At 35.0% G+C, this 23,873-nt stretch overlaps 1 long non-coding RNA gene across 1 annotated transcript in view; it reads left to right on the top strand.

The window, feature by feature from the left end:
- LOC120352764 overlaps positions 1 to 18,154 on the top strand; it is a 30,899-nt gene extending 12,745 nt beyond the window's left edge. Inside the window, exons 2-3 of the long non-coding RNA XR_005572100.1 lie at positions 10,276 to 10,401; positions 17,390 to 18,154. This is a non-coding gene — a long non-coding RNA (uncharacterized LOC120352764). The remainder of the gene's footprint in view (positions 1 to 10,275; positions 10,402 to 17,389) is intronic.
- Positions 18,155 to 23,873: the final 5,719 nt, after the last annotated feature.

The raw sequence follows: 23,873 nt of genomic DNA, 5'->3' as shown, positions 1-23,873 counted from the left end.
TATATTCTATTCAGTGATTCCGATCTTCCGCCTCGTCACTGCCTTCTTAAGAGGGTAGCTGATACCGGTATATCTGATGATTATGAAGTGTTCATTCTTGAGTAAAGTAATCAAGTAGGCCTACATTCTATTCATGAAGAGAAAATATGTTTAATGATAGAATGATATTTTCTCTTAATTGAGATAGAATACTTCGTTAATTGATTATTATCTCTACATTGTTGAAGAACAATCTGGCATCATTACGGAGCTAGAGAAGGATGGTGCTATACGCTTTGTCGAATGATAGGCAAGGATGGCAACACCAAGTTTAATCAAATAGGTTTCTGTCATTATAACGTGGACCTTACTATAGTTGCTAGTGTAGTAGAAATCCAATTATCCGAATTACTTACTATTAGAACAAAGTAGGCGATATTCCCGCAAATTTCACATACGTTCAAAAATCATTAACACATGAAAGACGCATCAAACTCATGAATGGAATAGAACGGGTTGGCGACCAGCCATGACTTGACCCGCTTCTTAAGCTCACCAGAGGCAGCTCTCTTATTTCATCAGGTAGCCTTTCGGAAAATCTGATGCCAGATATGATCTGTGAACCAGATTGGCCCTGGTCTACAAATGAATATTCTCTAACCGAAACCAAGCACTCGTATATGTACAGGCTGTAGACGGTCATCACTCGTAAATGTACAAACAATGGTTTGCAGTGATCAATCCAACTAGCCCTCATCACAATTCTAATGGCTCTTTCCTGCATTAATCGCCAGCTTCAATTCAAATCTGATTGTAGAGTAATAATAATATGAACGCCCTATTTTTTCCTATTGCTGATGATGCCCGAATGAGCTTTTTGCTTGTGCGTGAGTAATTGAGTGATGGGAAGTGCGAGGGTGAATTATGAGATGATCAAACGTCCATGCCTACCGGCGGGATTCGAACCCACAACCAGGTAGCGCTAGACTGAAGGGTGCAACGCCTTAGTCGACTCGGCTATCTGGCCGACCATACCATGGGATCTTCTTATGCTACCTTTTCTTTATGCCCCAACATAATTGAAAAAATAGTTGCAGAAATTTCAATGCCTTTTATTATTTGTTTCAGTTGGAGGTGGAAGGAGTAACATGCATGGATGATATGAGACCAAGACGATGTGAGCTGGGCGGGCAACCTGATGTCACTCGACCTTTCTGTCATCACCCGAAACCTCTAAGTAGGACATGACAGGTGAGTGTTGTCACATGCCTCTGCGGCTTGGTTGCACAAAAGTCTGTTATATTTTAAGAAGGTTAATTGCCACTAAAACAATCTGAGAAGGCTTCTTTGAAAAGAGGCTGCTCTTATTGGTTCTGGTGGCATTTAATCACCATTAAAATGTTAACAGATTTTCGTGCAGCGGGCTGAATCTTGCACTTTTATTTAAGGCTTTTCGGTACACTCTTTTATTATTTAAATTGTATAATCTTTTTTAATAAAATTATTAAGATCATTATAAGAGTGAGATAGAAAAAGTGGCAACTGAAATTTTCAAGTGGTCTAATAAGCGAGTTATGGGTTGTTGAAGTGCTAACTTTCCAGATTCCGTTTTCTTTCCAGATGATAAACGGTTTCGACTATATTATTAGAACTTCTCTAAAAATTCAAAAATGTATCTTCCCAAACTAAAACATTTTATTCCCCATATCGTTCATAAATAAAAAAGTAACATTTTTTGTAAATTCGATAACTTGTTTATTTTAGCATTAATCGCGAAAAAACGCATATTTGAACAAAGCAAATGATATACTAAATGTATTTAAAAAAATCGAAACCGTTTATGATCTGGAAAGAAAACGGAGTTTAGCACTTCAACAACCCATAACTCGCTTATTAGACCACTTGAAAATTTCAGTTGCCACTTTCTCTCTCTCTCTTCTTATATTGTTCTAATTTAACAATATATTGAATAAGATTATCCAATTTAAATAAAAATAAAAAGGTGTACCAAACAGCCTTAATTGTATTTTGAAATTTCTCATAAGCTCAGGTTTTTTATCTTCTAATCAATCTGCACTTGTATTCAATTAATTGTTCAGCGAGTTTTCAAGTGAAGTGAAGAATGATATGACAGTGATATATCCAAGCTTTCTTTTGCTTAACATTCTGATTTTAATTCTTAAATCTGATATTGATTCTTTCAATATTTATCATTCTGATAGTAGTCTACTTATACAGGATGTTCTGAAAAATGGTGTTCATAAGTCAGGGTGTGATTCCTTATATAAAATGAAGAAAAATGTTCTAATTAACATAGGTCCGAAAATGCTTGGTTACCAAGTTATACAGGGTGGAAGATTTCGTCTGAATTTCAGTTCCCATACTAAAACGAAGCTCTACGGGTATTTGTTGGCTGTTAATTGAGATGTACAATTTAGGGTACTTCATGTAAAATGAACTGAAACATTTAGTAAAACCGTTTCCAGACCTGTAGCTACAGTAAATTTTAAGATATGTGACGAAATACGCGAAACTGAGACCTGAAAAACAAGTTCCTTCAAGGTTTGAAGCAGTTTCACTATGTTAAATGTACAATAAACACAAAATATTTTCTAACAGACATTTTAGAAAATTTAATTTTGAAGAGGAAGATGTAAAATAAGTGTATAATAGACAAACAAACAACCTTTAAAAAAATAATGCATAATATTACATTTGTAGGAGCTTAACAGATTTTGTCTATTTTTCATGCGTTTTGTATGTAATTAGCCTAAGGATTATATTCTTAAAGGTTGCGTTAGTCGATTATACACTTGAATGCAAAATTAAATTTTCTACAAGTTTTGTAGAAAAATATTTTGTATTTAGGCCTATTGTACATTTAACACAGTAAATCTGTTTCAAACCTTAATGGAACTTGTTTTTCGGGACCAAGTTTCGCGTATTTCGTCACGTATCTTGAAAATTACTAAAGCTTCAGGTTTGGAAACGGTTTTATCCAATTTTTCAGTTCAATTTTCATAAAGTACGCATGAAAAATAGACAAAATCTGTTAAGCTCCCTACAAATGTAATATTATGCATTATTTTTTTAAAGGTTGTTTGTCTATTATACACTTATTCCTCTACACTTATACACTTATACATCTTCCTCTTCAAAATTAAATTTTCTAAAATGTCTGTTAGAAAATATTTTGTGTTTATTGTACATTTAACATAGTGAAACTGCTTCAAACCTTGAAGGAACTTGTTTTTCAGGTCTCAGTTTCGCGTATTTCGTCACATATCTTAAAATTTACTATAGCTACAGGTCTGGAAACGGTTTTATTAAATTTTTCAGTTCATTTTACGTGAAGTACGCTAATTTGTACATCTTAATTAACAGCCAACCCATACCCGTAGGGCCTCGTTTCAGCAGGGGACCTGAAATTAAGACGAAATCTTTCACCCTGTATAACTTGGTAACTAAGCATTTTCGGACCTATGTTAATTATAACTTTTTTCTTTTTTTGATGTGAGGAATCACGCCCTGTTTTAGGCCCGCTGCAAAGTAGACTCACGCTAATTCACGAACAGCAAACCAAGTCGTGGGATGTTTTGCAAACTATTGCTATAGAATTATTTATAATCAATCAGCTGACAAGTGGATTATTCATTGCATGTATTATTATCATTACACAGATGTCTGGAGAAGCCTAGCAATGGCTTACAAAACATACCACGGCGTGGGTTGCTTTTCGTGGATTAGCGTGGGTCTACTTTGCGGCGGGCCTTATGGGCATCTTTTTCAAAACACCCTGTATAACGTCACTATAATGTAAGGCTGGCTGCTAACGGTAGGACAAGCATGTACATGCAAACAGACACGTGCTAATCGTTCATGTTTTGTCATCAGCTAGAGGCTTCTAACATGAAATAAGCAACCAATAACAATAAATAGACCGCCGGAAAATTACAAATTTTAATTTTTTTACCCACTGCAATCTAGACTAAAAATCTGGTGTGGTACACTCACAACTTTCCTTGCTCATATTTGAAACTACGATCAGACACGATATGTGTATATATAATTGTTTTCAGAGTACTTTTTCCTTTGAATTTTATTGAATTTCTTATTGTCGGATCCTCATGGTATAAGGACCTTAAGTTTAAAATTTCAAGTCAATCGGTTGATTAGGAATGGAGTTATCGTGTTCACACAAACACACACACACACACACACACACACACACACACACACACACACACACACACACAACACACACACACACACACACAGACCAACACCCAAAAATCATGTTTTTGGACTCAGGGGACCTTGAAACGTATAGAAAACTTGAAATTAGGGTACCATAATTTTTTTTGGAGAGCAATACTTTCCTTAACTATGTTAGTAGATAGGGCAAGGAAAGTAAAAAGACTAATGAGCAATACAAATTATAATTATACAAAAACAGTTTAACCTCAAATGAAGTAACGAGTCGAGCAACACAAATTTAGGGGAGCGGTTTTTACTCAGTCGTCGCGCTGATAAGCTGTCGCTTAGGGTACTCACACACTGATGGCGGAGCGGGGCGGGGCGTTGTGGAGCGTCGTGAACAATGTAATGTTCAGTAGTAAGATGTTACACACTGGAAGCGTCTGCTCGCGGAGCGGAGCGTGGCGTCAAACTTTGGAACAAGCTGGTTTGTTTTTAGGAGCGTAACAGTGCGAGTGCCAGTCTGGTAGATAATAATGTACTTGATCTATAGTGAGGTCGACGTTATAATGGCAGTGAAGAAATTTAGGAGAACAACGTTGCCGATCCTCAGTCTCATCAATGCCTTCTATAGACGGTAGCTGATACAGGTTTATTGATGTAATATTAACTGCTCATTCTCGTTTAAAATAATCAATTATATTTTATTAAGCAAGTAATTATATTGAATGAAAAAGACTAAGAAATTGTCAAAAAACCACAGATTTATTGATACTTAGAAAGACCGGTTTCGGTTATTACACCATTGTCAATCTCTGATAAGAGAAAATAAGATCAATCAAATCAATCTCTAAATAATTAAGTTTGTAGCGTGAATGCTATGGAAGGATCGAGGAGAGGCATAGATTGGATTTCTTTAAGAAAATAACATTTTTTATGGGGAGAAAATTTTTCAATATACTTCCTAGAGAGTTGAAAGAAATAGAGAAGGTTGAATACCTACAAAAAAAATGAAGGAATATTTGGTGGGACTATCTCTATATTCTTTGCAGGAGTATGTCCATTTGACTGCAAGATTTTAGAATCTTGTTTTTTATCAAAATTTGTGACTTCTTTATGTGTAAAGGATGATTTTTGTGACTATATTAATAATTCTTGTTGTAATTTGACACTGTTAAGATGTATTTTGTGCATTTTGATAAAGAAATTCAATGTTGATGTTGTGGAACTTTTGTCACTCAACGGTGTGACAAAATGGCGGCTTAAGCAACAGAATCGCCATGATAACAAAATTTACTTTCAGTACAAAATAAGAACGAAGAAAACAAGTTTGAGAAATAATAAAACAAATATGTAAATGGAAAAACCATTGACTAATGTATGCTTACAATTTTATGATAATACTTATTTTATTCTGCTGCTTAAGCCGCCATTTTGTGACACCGTTGAGTGGGAGGAGACTGTCTAGCTGGGCCGATGGCAGGCGTTCATGCCCTTGACCAATAGCAGTACTCGCCTACTATAGTGAGGTCCACGTTATAATGACAGTATTTCATCAACTTTAGTTTTGCTATCCTTGTCTATCATTCGACAAAGCCGGTGATACTATCCTCCTCTAGGTCCACAACGATGACAATTATGTTTTTGACAGTGTAGAAATATCATTAATGAAGAGAATCGGTATCGCTATTCTTCTATCTTTATTCACTGCCATTATAACGTGGACCACACCATAGTATAAATTTGTAGAAATATCATTAATGAAGAGAATCGGTATCGCTATTCTTCTATCTTTATTCACTGCCATTATAACGTGGACCACACCATAGTATAAATTCTGCTGCTCTTGTATTGATTTTAGTTTATCAGAGATTGAAAATGATGTAATAACCGAAACCGGTCTTTCTAAGTATCAATAAATCTGGATTTTTGACAACTTCTTAGTCTTTTTCATTCAATATGAATAATTACCACAATATCAACTTCTCAACTACACAAAAAGTGGAAGTATTTTTCAATAATTTCATAATTAAGATGAAATATTTTGTTAATTAATTATTAATTCTACATTGTTAAAAGGCGATCTGGCAACAGAAAAAATCGAGAAAGAGATAGCGCTATCCGCTTTGTTGAATGATGGACAAGGACAGCAACACCATTGCTAATGAAACACTGCCATTATAACGTGGACCTCACTATAGGCCCTTGACGCTCAGACGCTTCCTGTGTGTAACGTGAACGCTCTGACCACGCCACGCCCCGCTCCGCTCCGCCTTCAGTGTGGTTGAACCATAGATAAACGATAGCATAAGTAGATATCCCATGGTATAGGGCGTTTATGTCGCAACTTTTACTGTTATCCCAAGCCGATAGTTCACGTAGTTCTTTCCTATGCACCTGAGTGACGCTGGTAGTCTCTCAAATTGTGCCGTTCATACACTATCACCCCAACAAAACAGTAAAAATTGACAATAATCGACAGTAATCGGCTTGAGATAACAGTAAAAGTTGCGACATAAATTCCCTAAACCATGGGATATCTACTTACGCTATTGTTTCTCTATGGTTTGAACCCTCAGATAAGTTGAGAATCATGCGGCTGCTACTCCCGTTGGAAGGTTGACCGCTTGAGCCAACTCCTCTAAACATGATTCATGAGTTGAGAGATCGCTTTCCGGTAGTTCGGAACCCACCTAAAACTGTACGTCTATTCGTCTCTCATTATCATCCGCCTCATTACCCAAGCACAAGTCTGGGTAATCACCCTCAGCAAAAAGAAAAGAAATGAGTGTGTACACACATGTTGATCATGCATGTCCTACCATTAGTGGCCAGTCTTAGCAAAAAAAAAAAAAAATGTGACAGGATGAGACAATCTGATTGGTTTTCATGAAACATACATTACTGTATTTCTAGTCTATGACAGAGGCCCCCGGTTGCACAAAAGCCGGTTAAATTTTAAACGTGATTAATCTCACGAGAACCTATTAGAGAAGGCCATTTTGATAAGATATCTTCTCTGATTGGTTCTCGTGGAATTAATCACGATTAAAATTTAACCGGCTCTAGTGCAACCGACACATAATGTTGTATTTTTATCATAGTGGTTATGATATTGAAATGAATTAATTATGGGTTTGTGTTTTCATAGAGATAAACTTAGTATGGGTTCATTCGAGAAGTGTAGAATTAGGACTTCAACAATGAGACTTTAGTGATCTTGTAGCTGAATTTTGTAAGTAAATTTTTATCGTGAGAAATTTATTTTTCTGTTGAAAAATAATTTTCTCTCATTAAGATTTTGCTGACTTGCGTCCGGGAAGACTCCAATTTTATGCAGGGTTGAGGTATTCTCACGGAACTGTATTTAAGTTAGCGATGGAAAATACACAAGTATTTGGGAATATTATTAAAACTTGCATTATTTTCCTTTCCCACGTGGACCATTGTCTTGTTGGTGGAAGTTGAACATAATTTGCATGGAAAAGAGCAGTCTCAATCCTAATCGAAACAGATTAAAGGCCAGAGGTAGCCTCTGGCCTCGAGGGCCCTGAATTTACGTGTTTGTTGTGCAAATTTGTTGAAATGCATTCGTTTTCATCACGGGATAAATTGAAGTATTTTAATTGTTTGTAGTGAATGTGTAATTTTTATTGAAAATATTAGTGAGAACATCCTAGTGTAATGAAAATTCTAATAATTATATATAAATATATAATATATAAATAATTATATATAAATAATTTGAACGATCGTGAGTGCCATTATATTTTGTAGCTCATGTTAAAACCCCTTGAATGACCGAGTCCATATTTTTATAAAGTTTTAATGGTAAAATGACCTTCGTGAACTGTTAGAATTCCAGACGAAAAGTTAGCAAAGTTTTAAAGATAGTTTTCTCGGCTTATAGAATAATTATGCAATAGAATGTTTTCGATTATTTGTTCTTGAAATTCTAGTAGTTTAAATTATTAAGGGCCGGTTTCCGAGCTCGGGATTTAGAGCCTGTTCACAATACAGCGATTTACGTTTGGTTGTCGCGCGGTTGACAAACCGAGCGATTGCCAGGTATAGGGAAACACATGGTGCCGTACACATGCATCACTCGGTTTTAGTAGTCGCCGGCGAAACGCGGCGGTTGTAGTCTCAGACTACAAACGCTCGGTTGCCGGGCGGCTCGATATACTAGAGCAGGCATGAGAGCGTACGGTACACATGTCTTCAGTCAACCGAGCGGTTTCGATCAGAGCAGTAATATATATGTTTAAGAGTAAGTACATAGATTGAGATATTAAGATTGAGTACATAGATGTTGTACCTAGTTATTATTTACCATAAGCGAGCGCAAACCGCTCATGAATCGCTGTCATGTGTACGAGGCTGGCAAACCGAGTGATTTGCCAATCGAGCGACAACTGAGCGTAAATCGCTGTTATGTGAACAAGCTCTTAGCTAAGTCCTAGACTTTAAACAGCTGGAGTCAGAAAATTGGCTTTCCAAAACGGGGCGTAGTCGCAGTTTTTATAACAGTAGTCGTAGTTTTTATTTTGCCATTTTTATAATAAATTGGAAACGTTTTCCTTGACGAAATTAGACATTCCTAAATAATTCAAAATATCTGAAACTTTACACTATTTTCTCTTTATTTTATTTTGTATTCAATTTTCTAGATTTTCGAAATTTAATTCAAACGTTACTATGACAATCACTGCGACTACGCCCCGTTTTGGGAAACCAATTTTCTGACTCCAGCTGTTTAAAGTCTAGGATTTGGCTAAATCCCGAGCTCGGAAACCGGCCCTAAATAAATTTCGAAATTGAATAGAATGCAAATTTTGTTGTTTATAAAGTCCCATGACTCGCCCATTAAATAGTTAACCCTTAAGTGGTCGCGCGGGGTGTTTTAAACACCCCAGTAAGGTAAATTTTGCTCTAGCTTGATTGATCGATTGGCTAACCTGCTGACCGGTACAGTACCTTCAAACCAGTGCATGAGTGAGAGAACCAAATCAAAAAACCAGTTCTGCGACACTAATTGTATGAGTAAGATCTCTTCAATTGTCTTTGGGGTGTCGGCAACACCCCGCGCGACTACTAAAGTAACTTTTTGTTGAGTTACTGACACATGAAAACAGTATGTAACAATTGCCTAAACTAGGTGAATGATGTTGATGCAAATAAAATGTAAGTTGAACATGGCCTAAATTTACTTTTCCTCATATTCTATGTCAATTTTCAGATCAATATAAAGTTACCTATTTAGTAAAAATTTCTGTTACACTTTCTCGCATAATATATGAATTGGTCATATTTGGATATGAGCTGCCATGTCATGGAAAGCATGATTGGATTGAAATTCATGGGATTAATTTAGTATTATTCATATTCAATGCAGTAAAACATTGAAAACAAGAAAAACATTATTCTGAATATATATATTTTTTACAAAACTTGTACAAATACAGCTTGACTCGAAATCTGGTGATCTTTTATTTAAAAATCTGATAATTATAAACTAAATTTTGAAATCACATGAGTGTAAGCACAATGATATCAGGGGAGTCCATTTTATTGTTTAAAAATAGTTTCTTCCCTTAGTAACAAAAAGGAAAGCAGTTATAAAATTTTTATTTGGGGTGTTCTGAACACCCCATGCGAGCACTTGTGTTTCAAAAAGCTGCGCGACCACTTAAGGGTTAAGAGATCTCTCTTCTACCCCCATCTGGGGGCGGTTACAATTATATAATTGAATGAAAAAGACTAAGAAATTGTCAAGAAACCACTGATTTATTGATAATTAGAAAGACCGGTTTCGATTATTACACCATTGTCAATCTCTGATAAACTGTAATCTCTTAAAGTGTAATAACCGAAACCGATCTTTCTAATTATCAATAAATCAGTGGTTTTTTGACAATTTCTTAGTCTTTTTCATTCAATATGAAAATTACCACAATATCAACTTCTCAACTACACAAAAAACAATTATATAAAATGTATTGAATACAATAGATGTTGTAAAAGTATTGTATTAGAACAACACTACATAATTCAAAAAAGAGATGCAGAAATTTCAATGCCTTTTATTATTTGCTTCAGGTGGAGGTGGAGGTAGATACATACATGGATGATGTGAGACCAAGATGATGTGAGCTGGGCGGGCATCCTGATGTCATTCCACCCTTCTGTAATCATCACCCAGAGTCTGCAAGTAGGATTTGAAAGGTGAGTCTTGTCACATAATTCTTTGGCCCGGTTGCACAGAAGCCGGTTAAATTTTAACCGTGATTAATTTCACGAGAACCAATCAGAGAAGGATTTTTTGAAAAAACGGCTTCTTTGATTGGTTATTGTGGAATTGATCATAATTCAAATTTAACCGGCTTTTGTGCAACCGGCACATAGTCTTAGAATTCTATGCAGTTTGAGTATAAAACATTTCCCCTATAGAGAGGTCCACGATGTGTATATTTCACTGTAATCTTATAAGTTATTCATTATTACATTTATAATGGAACAGGTTATAGTGAGGTCTACGTTATAATAACAGTGGTGAAGAAATATAGAGGATCAGTTTTGCCGATTCTCTTCCGTTCCGCTGCCTTTCATAGAGAATAGCTGATACAAGTATATCAGATTTAATATTGACTGTTCATTTTTGTTTAAAGTGATCAAATTTTTATTTTTTATTCATTTGAACAAAAACAAGTGAGTTACAAAGATATACAATACAAAAATTAGTTTTTTGTAAGTTTATCTAGTGCAGCAGAACAGCTTAGAAATTGTCTTTTCCTACAGTTACGTTGAAAAGTGGCCATTGCTGCACTGATTACAGAACGCAAAGAATCACTTTTCCGCTCTAGTGCGGGAACAATTTTTCTGCACTCCAGATTTGCAACATGGCAACGTAAAATACTTAGTAGGTTATATGGAGCAACAGTGCAGCAAAATCAAAATGAAGTTGGTAACAGTGACTGGGCTGCTATAGTGAGCAGAGGTGCAACCAAGCACAACGCGCTAATTATTACATTATATATTATAACAACGAGGACTTTAGGATTTTAGGATTAAGGTTTTTATCAATAATAAAATTACACAGAGAAACATTTGATGGATTTCAGGCAATTTTACCCATAATTACCCACTTTTCATATTCAATGGTAACTGTAGTAAAAACTTAATGTGAAATACGTGCGCAAAGTTCCTCTGCTGCACTCAAGAAACCATTCCGCCCTCGCCTACGGCTCGGGCGTAAACGTTTCTTTCGGTGCAGCAAACTGTCACTTTGCGCACTAGTTGCACAAATAACTATAGTACGGCTTGTATAATTATTTTTTACTCTCCAAGAAAATATATTCTCTAATGAATAAATAATGAAGTTTCACAATTGAAATGAAATATTTTTGTATATAATTATTTCTTTATGGTTGAAATACAATCTGGCAATGTTGCTGAGGTCTGCTCTGTCGAATGATTGACAAGGTTAGCAGCACCAATGTTAATCAAATACTGCCATTATAACGTGGACCTCACTATAGGCCTCGGCTTCCCAGCTTATTGCCGAACTGGTTCATAGATTTAGCACTGTGTGTACATTGTCGTTATATGTAATATCAGTATAAAATCAATTTTCCATTGTGATATTTAATTGAATATAATTAACTGAAAATCTTGTGAAGTGAACAACTACAAGACTTAACCTATCTTGGACTATGTGTGTAACCTTATCTAAATTTGGGAGAGGAATAGCAAAAGGTTACCTTATTTTCTCCCTCCCTATCATTTTTGATGATGTACTTATTGTATCAATCAATGTATTATCATAGAGAAATAATAGCGTAAGTAGATATCCCATGGTATAGGGCGTTTATGTCGCAACTTTTACTGTTATCCCAAGCCGATAGTTCACGTAGTTCTTTCCTATGCAGCTGTGTGACGCTGGTAGTCTCTCAAATTGTGCCGTTCCTACACTCTTACCCCAACAAAACAGTAAAAATTGACAATAATCGACAGTAATCGGCTTGAGATAACTGTAAAAGTTGCGACATAAATTACCTATACCATGGGATATCTACTTACGCTATCGTTTCTCTATGGTATTATTGAGGTTTCTTTAATTTCACCTTATTATAAACGATCTCAGCGTTGTTATTTGCTATTGGTTATCAGCTAAAATATTACTTTGTTGTTGTACAGACTCTGTGTGTCTATGTATATATTTTATAAAACACATACTACGGTATCGGATGAGAAATGAGTATTCTCATTTCAGTAAGTGTTTTTTACTTTCCTTGCCCTATTACCATAGGTAAGGAAAGTATTGCTTTCCAAAAAAATTAAGGTACCCCAATTTCAAGCTTTCTATACGTTTCAAGGTCCCCTGAGTCCAAAAACATGATTTTTTGGGTATTGGTCTGTGTGTGTGTGTGTATGTGTGTGTGTGTGTGTATGTGTGTATGTCTGTGAACACGATAACTCCATTCCTAATTAACCGATTGACTTGAAATTTTAAACTTAAGGTCCTTATACCATGAGGATCCGACAATAAGAAATTCAATAAAATTCAATCCGATCGACTGACATTAGTCTCCTTTCTGGGAAAATTTCAGGAGCTCCGTAATATTCTTGAGAAAAATGGCGGATAATGACTAAAAACCCATGTTTTTCACGGTTTTCTCGAAAACAGTTCTAACGATTTCCTTCAAATTTATACCATGGATAGCTATTTATAAGCCCTATCAACTGGCATGAGTCTCATTTCTGGGAAAATTGCAGGAGCTGCGTAATATTCTCGAGAAAAATGGCGGATAATTACTGAAAAACCATGTTTTTCACGGTTTTCTCGAAAACGGCTCTAACGATTTTCTTCAAATTTATACCATGGATAGCTATTTATAAGCCCTATCAAATGACATGAGTTTTTCTTCTGGGAAAATTGCAGTAGCTCCGTAATATTCTTGAGAAAAATGGCGGCGTACTAAAAAACCATGTTTTTGACGATTTTTTCAAAAATAACTTGACCGATTTTTTTCAAATTCATACCCCCTGTATAGTTATTCATCAGCTCTATCAACTGGCATGAGTCTTCTTTCTGGGAAACCAATGGGGGTCCACCCAATCCTTGGAAAATGGACTTAGTAACCTCCTTCTCGTGCATGAGGTGGGTAGGTAGCGCAGTTCATAAAAAGAACACATAGTCGAGATATTTCATCTGTAGAACAGCTGTTTTGACGACTTTAAAAAAAATGACGACTAAAAAATCATCGAATTTCACAATTCACACAAAGAAAAAGTACTCTGAAAACAATTATATATACACATGTACAGAAGTCTGATCGTACTTTCAAATATGAGCAAGGAAAGTTGTGTGAGTGTACCACACCAGATTTTTTTATAAAACATATACTACGGTATCTGATGAGAAATGAGTATTCTCATTTCAGTAAGTGTTTTTTCAATATGAAAACTGAGTGTCTAGAGTGTTTAAACCATAGAGAAAAAATAGCATAAGAAGATATCCCAAGATTTATATAATTCATTCATAGTTTGGAAGTTTTGTATCAAATTATGATGTTGTGTATCAAGTTAAGATTATACTTATCAAATTGTGTTGATACTGTATCATGTGTCGTGATACTGTATCATTTATAGAGAAAAGATAGCATAAGACGATATACCATGATGTATATAGTGCGGTCCACGTTATAATGACAGTATTTGATCAACTTTGGTTTTGCTATCCTTGTCTATCATTCGACAAAGCCGGTGGTACTATCCTTTTCTAGGTCTACAACGATGCCAATTATGTTTTTGACAGTGTAGAAATATAATTAATTAATGCAGAGAATCGGCATCGCTATTCTTCTATCTTTATCCACTGCCATTATAATGTGGACCTCACTATAGAGCGTTTATGCTCCAAATTTCAAGCCGATTTATTGTTAACTCGAGCCATATACTGTCGACTACTGTTTTGTTGGGGTGAGAGTTTAAGAACGGTACAGTATGAGAGACTACCGGCGTCACAAGACTTCATGAAATGAACTGCTAGGACTGTAGGCTCGAGTTAACAGTGAAATTTGGAACAAATTTATCCGTTTATGTGCCAAATTTCACTGTTAATTCAAGTGTAGTAGTTATTTTTCGTGAAGATATGCGACGCTGGTATTCCCTCATACTGTGCCGTTCTCATACTCTCACCTGGCCGAAATAGTTATAATGGACAGTAGTCGACAGTAATCGGTATGAGTTGACAAAATATCGGTTTGAAATTTGGAACATTAACGACCTATACCATGAGGATAAGAATACCTCCATCTACTAATCGATCTACTAATCCTGAAGATAAACTATATCTAGAAAATGATCAGGCAACGTTGTGGAGCTAGAAAAGGATGGCACCATATTTGCTTCCTACTTTCCTTGCCCTATTACCATAGGTAAGGAAAGTATTGCTTTCCGAAAAAATTAACCCCAATTTCTAAATTTCTATACGTTTCAAGGTCCCCTGAGTCCAAAAAAGTGGTTTTTGGGTATTGGTCTGTGTGTGTGTGTGTGTGTGTGTGTGTGTGTGTGTGTATGAGTATGAGTGTATGTGCGTCTGTATACACGATATCTCATCTCCCAATTAACGGAATAACTTTAAATTTGGAACTTAAGGTCCTTACAATATAAGGATCTGACACGAACAATTTCGATCAAATGCAATTCAAGATGGCGGCTAAAATGGAGAAAATGTTGTCAAAAACAGGGTTTTGCGCGATTTTCTCGAAAACGGCTTCAATGATTTTGATTAAATTCATACCTAAAATAGTTATTGGTAAGCTCTATCAACTGCCACAAGTCTCATATCTGTAAAAATTTCAGGAGCTCCGCCCCATCTATGCAAAGTTTGATTTCAGATTCCCAATTGTTGTCAGGCTTCAGATAAAATTTAAACAAAATATCAAAGTGGAAAAGATTGAGCATGAAAATCTCTACAATTTATGTTCAATAACATTTTCCCCTAAAATTTAAAATAAGCTCGAAATTCGAGAAAATGTTATTACTTCAATTGCAAACTGTTGATTCTATTAAATCTTGTGAAATTTGTTGCATAATTAGCTGTTGTACTGTAATTTATTGTAGATTCGTGTATAGACCAGAATGTATTGTGACTTGAATAAATAAATTTGAATTTGAAAAAAAATCACTATGAAGAGATAGCAGACTTCGTGTGTCTCCAGCGTCATTGTCCTGTCACCAGCTGGCTTGGATCTTTGAATAGTAGACTTGAGATGCGCGTGTACACTAGCGTCAGGTGATAAATTTTCATAACGGCAAGGAAAGTTGTGTGAGTGCGCCACACCAGATTTTTCAAATTATAGACAAGGATAGCTACAACAATTTCGATCAAATACTCTATTATTATAAGGTTGAGCTCACACTATACTTGCTACTTGTATGTACTAATGTTACTTAATGGTTACTGAACACTGACTGTAAGGCTCTACTCACACCTCGTCGTCATTTGTACGCACTTGACAAGCGTGTGGAGGCGACATCACTCAAGTAAGGCTCAACTCACACTAACGCGAACTCAGGTCGAGAGGAGACTCGACTCTAGTCGAGAGCATGAGTTTCCAAATGGTGACAGTCGCGGAGACCAGAGTCCACTGGTCTGAGTTTCACCATTTGGGAACATATGCTCTCGACTAGAGTCGAGTCTCTTCTCGACCTGAGTTCGCGTAGGTGTGAGTAGAGCCTTACTTGAGTGTTGTCGCCTCCACACGCTTGTCAAGTGCGTACAAATGACGACGAGGGCGAGAGTGTGGAAGGCTACTATGCCATCGCTTGCCTTCACTCCGCTCCTAAAACGTTAGGTCCACGTTATAATGGCAGTATTTGATGGAAATTGGTGCTGCTATCCTTGTCTATCATTTGACAAAGCAGATACCGCTATCTTTTTCTAGCTCAGCAACGTTGCCTGATCGTTTTTCAACAATGTATGAATATGATGTATTTTTACATCAATAATTATAAAAGTCCATTGTTTAATCATAGAAAAAGATATTTTTCCTTGACAAATAAAATATAATTGATTATTTTAAACGAGAATGGACAGTTAATATTACATCAATAAACCTGTATCAGCTATCGTCTATAGAAGGCATTGACAAGATGAACGGCAACGTTGTTCCCTTATCTTTCTCCACTGCCATTATAACGTGGACCTCACTATAGATATAGCTGTTGTAATGCACTTTCAATATAGTGAGCTCTACGTTATAATGGCAGTATTTGATGAACATTGGTGCTGCTATCCTTGTTTATCATTTGACAAAGCAGATAGCGCTATCATTTTCCAATGCGGCTACGTTGCCTGATCGTTCATCAACAATGTATAAAAATAATTTATTTAAAAATATTTAATATCAATTATAAAAAAGTATTATTTAATCATTGAAAAATATTTTTTCTTGAATAACATATAAATGATTTTTTTAAACAAGAATGAACAGTTGATATTACATCAGATATACCAGATCAGCTACCTATCTATGGTGGTGGCAAGGCAGAAAACCGCCAACTTTGTTCTCCTTTCTTTCCCCACTGCCATTATAAAGTGGACCCCACTATAGTTTTTTGACCGAGCGAAGTGAGGTCTAAGATTCAAGTCGACGGTTTGGCATTTCTCTTATATGTTTTTATGTTGCGCATTTACGGCGAAACGCGGTAATAGATTTTCATGAAATTTGACAGGTATGTTCCTTTTTAAATTGCGCGTCGACGTATATACAAGGTTTTTTTGAAATTTTGCATTTCAAGGATAATATAAAAGGAAAAAGGAGCCTCCTTCATACGCCAATATTACCGTATGAAACATCAAACATCTTGAAAATGTATCTTTCCATCAATGTTAGTAGACAGTTGACTATAATACTACCCGTTCAAAAACATCGAACATCTTGGAAATATTGTATCTTTCCATCAACGTTGTAGACAGTTGCAGGCAGACCTGATAACAGCGCTCACACTCACATTCCGGGACGACACGTCACGGTACGATATAGGACAGAAAGCTCGATGTTTATTTAGGATTTTTCTAGACATTTTTAATCGATAAATTAATTTTTAAGAAAACATAATAGGTCACTGATCGCGAGGTCTACTGTTCACAGAACTACTAGTATTTTAAATCCCATAAAATAATGTATTGTTTGTTTTTTTGCAGTGGATAAAACGGACTTGGCAGCTACAAAACAACATGAGTACCTTCTCTTCTGCTTCTGCTACAACGTCATCATCATCATCATCATCATCTTCTTCTGCTACTGCTGCAGCTTCTTCTTCTTCTTCTTCTTCTTCTTTGCTGATGAATCAACTCTTTGGATCGTCATAGCCGTTTGCTGATCATTGCAGTAGAGCTATAGGTGTTACATCTGTGAGTTTATTTAGATTTAGTTTATCTTCTTCTTCATACTCTCACTAACTAATCTAGTATTTTGCATTGATATAGGGTGATTGTTTATTGTATTTATATTGCCAACATTAGTTTCATTTAGTAGACTTCAATAGGATTCTTTTTAACATGACATTGGAGGATTCAGGGCAAGAATTTGTGTCTCTTATGAAATGGAGATGCAATATTCAAACATGGGAATACAGTGATACGAAAAACTAGGAGTTATGCAGAGCTTGAGGTACGTTTAAACGTGTATACTAGTGTTGGAAATTTGTATGAGATGATTATAATGGAAACGCAACATTTCAAATATATTACAACTAAAAAAACGATGATAGAAAAATTGGAATAGAGTATATTACACCTCATGCAAGGTGATTGATTGATGTGAGTACTTTATGTAGATTACAATATATACTGGCTTATACACTTATATAAGATAGCTCGCAATACAGCAAAATTATAGATGAATTTACATGAGAATTCAAGTGATTGAGAATAAGGAACAGTTTTATCATACTGTTTAGTATGACAAGTATCGACAAGTATCTCATTCAATTTTCTTTATATTTGTATACAAGTAGTGTAAACGTTCCTTGAAAATTTGAAAAACTGGAGCTGTGATACATGGATACTAAGGTAGGTTTCACATAATTGTGGAAAAATTGCAGCGGTGAATGGATTACTAAGGTAGGTCCTATATTCTCATCTCATCGTGGAACATTTATGCTGATTGTGCAGAATTATAGAGAAAATGTAGCATTTAAGAAGATATCCCATGGTTTATAGAATTTATGCAAAGTTTTGTATCAATATATGGTGTTGTGTATGAAGTTGAGATGATACTGTATCAAATTGTGTTCACCAGTCAAGTCAACTGTAATTGTGTTGACTGTTAAGATTGGATAGAAGATATCCCATGGTTTATAGAAGTCAATCAAATAGTGTTGTGTATCAAGTTCAGATGATACTGTATCAAACTTTGTTGACACTGTATCATGTGTGGTGATACTGTATCATTTTGTAGTGATATAGAGAAAAAATAACATAAGAAGATATCCCATGGTCTATAGAATTCATTCAAAGTTTGGAAGTTTTGTATCAATTTATGGTAATGTGTATCAAGTTGAGATGATACTGTATCAAATTGAGATGATGCTCTATCAAATTGTGTTGACACTGTATCATGTGTGTGATACCATAGAGAAGATATGCCATGGTATAAGGCGTTTATGTTGCAAATTTACTGTTAACTCAAGCCGATAGTCCTCCACGTAGCTTCTCTTCCGTATGTGATGCTGGTAGTCTCTCATACTGTGCCATTCTTACTCTCTCACCCAGCCAAAATAGTAATAATACAGACAGTACTCAATAGTAATTGGCTTGATCTAATGAGAGAAATTGGCTTGCAATTTGAAACATAAACGATCTATGCAATGGCATATCTTATGCTATATTTTCTCTATGGCAGAACTCTGTATCACAGCGCGTGTATACAACAATATTGGACCAGAGATCTATAGACAATAGATAAATATTAAATCGTATGCTGAAGAATAGGTATTAGAGGCCTTTACACGAATGTAGCAAATTTTCATAATTATTATAGTGAGGTCCACGTTATAATGGCAGTTTTTGATCAACATTGGTCTCTTTCTCGAAAAATCATTCTCTGATTGGTTCTCGTGGAATTAACCACAATTAAAATTTAACCAGATTTTGTGCAACCGGGCGGGCCTATGTGATATTATGTTCTTTATTTGCAGCAATTGTAGATTTTTGAAACGAACTTATCAATAACCTGGTTACTGTATTATAGAATTCGGTTCTAATGCCTTCAGTGGAGTTGAAATATACCAGTGGAGTAATTGGACTCAATAGTTTGTTACATTGGTGGAATGGTTTATTAGTGTTGAGAAAGCAGTAACTTACCTCTCAGGCCACAGTAATGTGTTTCAAATTAATTCGAATACAGTAAAAGTGTTACAATTTCCTTCCAAGTGTTGATATTGTAGCATTTTTGCTGTAAATTCCTTTGTCCTTGAATCGGTTGATGGGAGAGTACAATAAATAAATGATTTCTGGTGGTTGATGGGAGAGTACAATAAATAAATGATTTCTGGTTTTGTTGTTTTGCAATCATTTTTCCCTTCATTATGAATATGTTTGAAACACATTACTGTTTATTTGAAAATGATGAAAATTTGAGTGTTTTATTTAGCGCCATTGGTTGTCATAATAGCAGTGGAGTAGTTTAAATACTATGATGATATAATAAAGGAAAGAATTATTTAGTTCGGCAATGCATCATTATGTCTGAACTACTGGACTGATCTACTTGAAACTTTGCATATTGATTCTCAATTTATTAACCAAGGATGGTTTCATGGTTAGAGGCCTGTTTTAAATTCTCAAGATTTCAGTAGGTCAAGTTTTTTATTAGACCCTGCTATAGTGAGGTCCACGTTATAATGGCAGTGAAGGAAGATACGAGAATAACGTTGCCAAATTTACTTCATTTTGCCACTGAGTGTACACAGCTGTTATTCAATTCATCCCATTAAATTTGATCTAATATTAATTTCAATTCCTTTGTTTAAATTATAAATTTCATGTCAAATTAATTAAATTCATCAATAAAATCTATTTTTTCATAATTTGATTCTAAACTCTGCTTTTATAACTTAGATCAAATTTACAAGCCTGAAATGGCGGCTAATTTGAAAAACTTCAAAACAATAGCAATTAAGTTTTTCGCTAGGTATTCTATTCCAATTTCTTTTAAAATAATAGAAAAATAGAAATCCTATCTATAATAATTTATCTAAGATAATTTCAATGGAAATAATAATGAAATAACCTTTCAATATTATTTATACCGGTACCAGTGTAGGCCTAACATATTCCGGTAAACTAAAGTCTAGGATGGTCTCAAAGTTATCAACTTTAATAGTTGTATTTTAAGTATAATTTGTGTTTCTCAAACGGTAATATCTAAAATAATTTCATTCATTCAAAAATACATTTAAAAACAATTATACGACTCCTCTACTTTATAATTTTGTTATAAATTAAAATAAAACATGGCGGCTGAGTATTGTTTGTACAGTCACTGACAAAAGTGAAATAAAATATTTTTGGCCAACTGACAAGATTGCAAAGCTAGAGAGAGTGCTCTGTAGACAAGGATAACAACACTATTATCAATCATACACTGCCATTATAACGTGAACCTCACTATAGCAACAGAGAGTTACTCTCTCTGTTTACTCTTAGACAGCAGTAATGCATTTCAAATTAATTCCAATACAGTAAAAGTGTTACAATTATTTACATTCTAATAATACAGTAACAGTAAATATTGTAGCATTTTTACTGTGAATTCCTCCTTCATCCTTGTAGCAGAAAGGCCTTGTTGTGGAGAATAATAAATGAATGATTATTGGTTCTGCTTGTTTTTCAATTATTTTTCCTTCATTATGAATCAGTTTGAAATGCATTACTGTTAGTTTTGAAATGTTAGACAATGAAGTGTCCTTATTCTGTCTACTTTTATTGATTGAATAATGTTGAGGCATAAATTATTTATTATACCGTACACTTACTATTTCCAGTTGCACGCATGCGCTGTCAAGTTGTACATTACCAAATTCATACCAAAGTTATACATTTATAAATTGAGGAATAGTGAAGGTGATGATTAGAGGAAATACTGATTATGTTTATTATCTCAGAGATGATAGAAAAATTTCTACATAATACTAGTTTCACAAACATTACTTGCAATTACTTTGCAGTACTATGTACTTGTTTGAAGCACAAGGTACATATTTGAGATCAAAAATAATGTTGTTTATAATATTGTAAGTTTAGTGTGATGATTGACTCAAAATTGTTGGGTCGGAATCCTACATGGAGTTGGGTTATGGGTGCAACCCAACATGTCGCCTCTGAATCCTCCAATATTTTAATTTCAAATTGATTAAAATTATTGAAGAATGTGCATAGAAGTAATAGATAATAATTTGAAATCAATGTACTGTATGAATCACCCTATATCATGCAATACTGTAATTAGGATATTTTCTGTTAACAATGTATTCTGATCTATTTAATACCTTTTTATCTATCTCTACTCTAAAATTCTTCTTATTTTTCTAGCATCTACTCTACGAATTTCTTTCTCTAGTATTCTTCATTCTAATACTCTAGTCTACTATTCTCCTTTTTTCTCGAGTATTCAACCATTCTCTAGAATTCTTTCTTTCTCTACAGTTCTGAAATCTAGTATTCTCTTTCTTTTTTCTTGTATATCTTCTTTCTCTTTTTCTAGTCTAGTGTTTCTTTCTCCAGTCTAGTCTTCTTTCTTTTCTAGTTTCTTTCATTCTCTAGTCTTCTTTCTTTCTCTAGTTTCTTTCATTCTCTAGTCTTATTTCTTTTTCATGTTTCTTTCATTTTTTAGTCTTCTTTCTTTCTTTCTCTAGTCTAGACTTCTTTGTCTCTCTAGTTTCTTTCTTAGTCTTCTATCTTTCTCTCTCTCTCTAGTTTTTTTTCATTCTCTAGTCAAGTCTTCTTTCTTTCTCTAGTCTTCTTTCTTTCCTTAGTCCTCTTCCTTCTTTCTCTAGTTTCTTTCATTCTCTAGTCAAGTCTTCTCTCTCTAGTCTAGTCTTCTTTCTCTCTTTAGTTTTCTTTCTTTCTCCAGTCTTCTTATTTCTCTCTCTAGTCTAGTCTTCTTTCTTTTTTCTCTAGTTTCTTTCTTTCTCTCTCTCTCTAGTCTAGTCTTCTTTCTTTCTCTTTCTCTAGTATTCTTCTTTCTTTCTATCTCTCTAGTATTCTTCTTTCTCTAGTATTCCTATTCTTCTAGTCTAGTATGAAAACACAGGTAGCAATAAGTACACAAAATTTTATGTATATATTTTATTATATTTATATTATTGTTATATATACATTGTTATTGATAATAAATAAAGATTGAATTCCAAAACCGCAAATTTTTTTTTTTTTTTATTTTCCCTTCTTGTCTTAGATTCAGGTTTACAGTGAAACGTTCACTGTCGGATAGGCCCACAAAAAAACCGGGCGCTAACCTCAACGTTCAATACTGGCACTTGGCGCAAGTGGTCCTGGCCCCCCCCCCCCCAATGTAGTGAGTGGTCCCACCCACGCCAAAGGGCGCATTGAGCCTAACTGGACCACTCAGAGCCAAGTGACAGTTTTCCCTCCCCAGAAGGGAGAGGGACAAATCCCCCAAAGGGGGCTTTCCCTCACCCCGAAGGGAGAGGGACAGTTCCCCTGAGGGGGCAAAAAAGAGTGGTTCCCCTTCTCAAGGGACAACTCTCACTTCTACGACTAGAAGAGGGTGGTGCCCCTCCAGAAGAGGAATAAATCAATGGTATTGGTAGGTGCATGTCTAGACCATAAGAGTGTGGGGGGGGGGTTTGGGGGCAATATAAGCTAAGAGTGCTACCACACTAGTGCTGTTGCATCTGTCACAATATTGCAAATACTAACAACAATTTGCTAAGAAGTAAGATAATGAATGCTGCATGATAATACAGAGGAGAAAAAGTTAACTTCAACTGGAAATAATTTCTTGTAAGTTGGATGACAGGAAGAGAAAGAATAATTTGATGTAGATGGTTGGGGGGGGGGAGAGACAACTGAAATTACCAAAGGTAATAAGGTTAGCAAGAATTACTTGGTGGGGGGGGGGGGAAATGAATGAAATATTAGTAAGGAATGGTGGTGTGGTAGATAATGATGATAGATAATGGGAGAATGAGGAGCCGAAACTAGAAGAATAAACTTGAGAATATTGGTGAATGTAAAATAAGGTAGAGAAACTAATGATTGATTTCAATTGATTACTACAATGGGAGTAAAAAATAATAATGACAATGTGGTAGGTGAAAGGACTACAATGGGAGTAAAAATAATAATGACAATGTGGTAGGTGAAAGGACTACAATGGGAGTAAAAATAATAATGACAATGTGGTAGGTGAAAGGAATGTAAATTAACATTTTGATTTAGAATTTTCAAGCAGAATATGATTCCCACAAAGCGTGTGGGTGGGTATAAAGTGGACCTAAAGCTTCAAGTGGGATTATTATTATATCGAGTGACATTTTTATTATTATGGGATTATTATATTATTGAGTAGCATTTTAATTATTATCAAGTGGGATTATTATATTATTGAGTGATATTTCAATTATTTTTTAAGTGGGATTTTAATGATGATTATTATTAA

This window comes from Nilaparvata lugens, chromosome 8, assembly GCF_014356525.2.
Source record: "Nilaparvata lugens isolate BPH chromosome 8, ASM1435652v1, whole genome shotgun sequence".
NCBI classification, from domain to species: Eukaryota; Metazoa; Arthropoda; class Insecta; order Hemiptera; family Delphacidae; genus Nilaparvata; species Nilaparvata lugens.
Note: the sequence above shows the minus strand (reverse complement) of the source record. Positions and strands in the feature narration are given on the sequence as shown.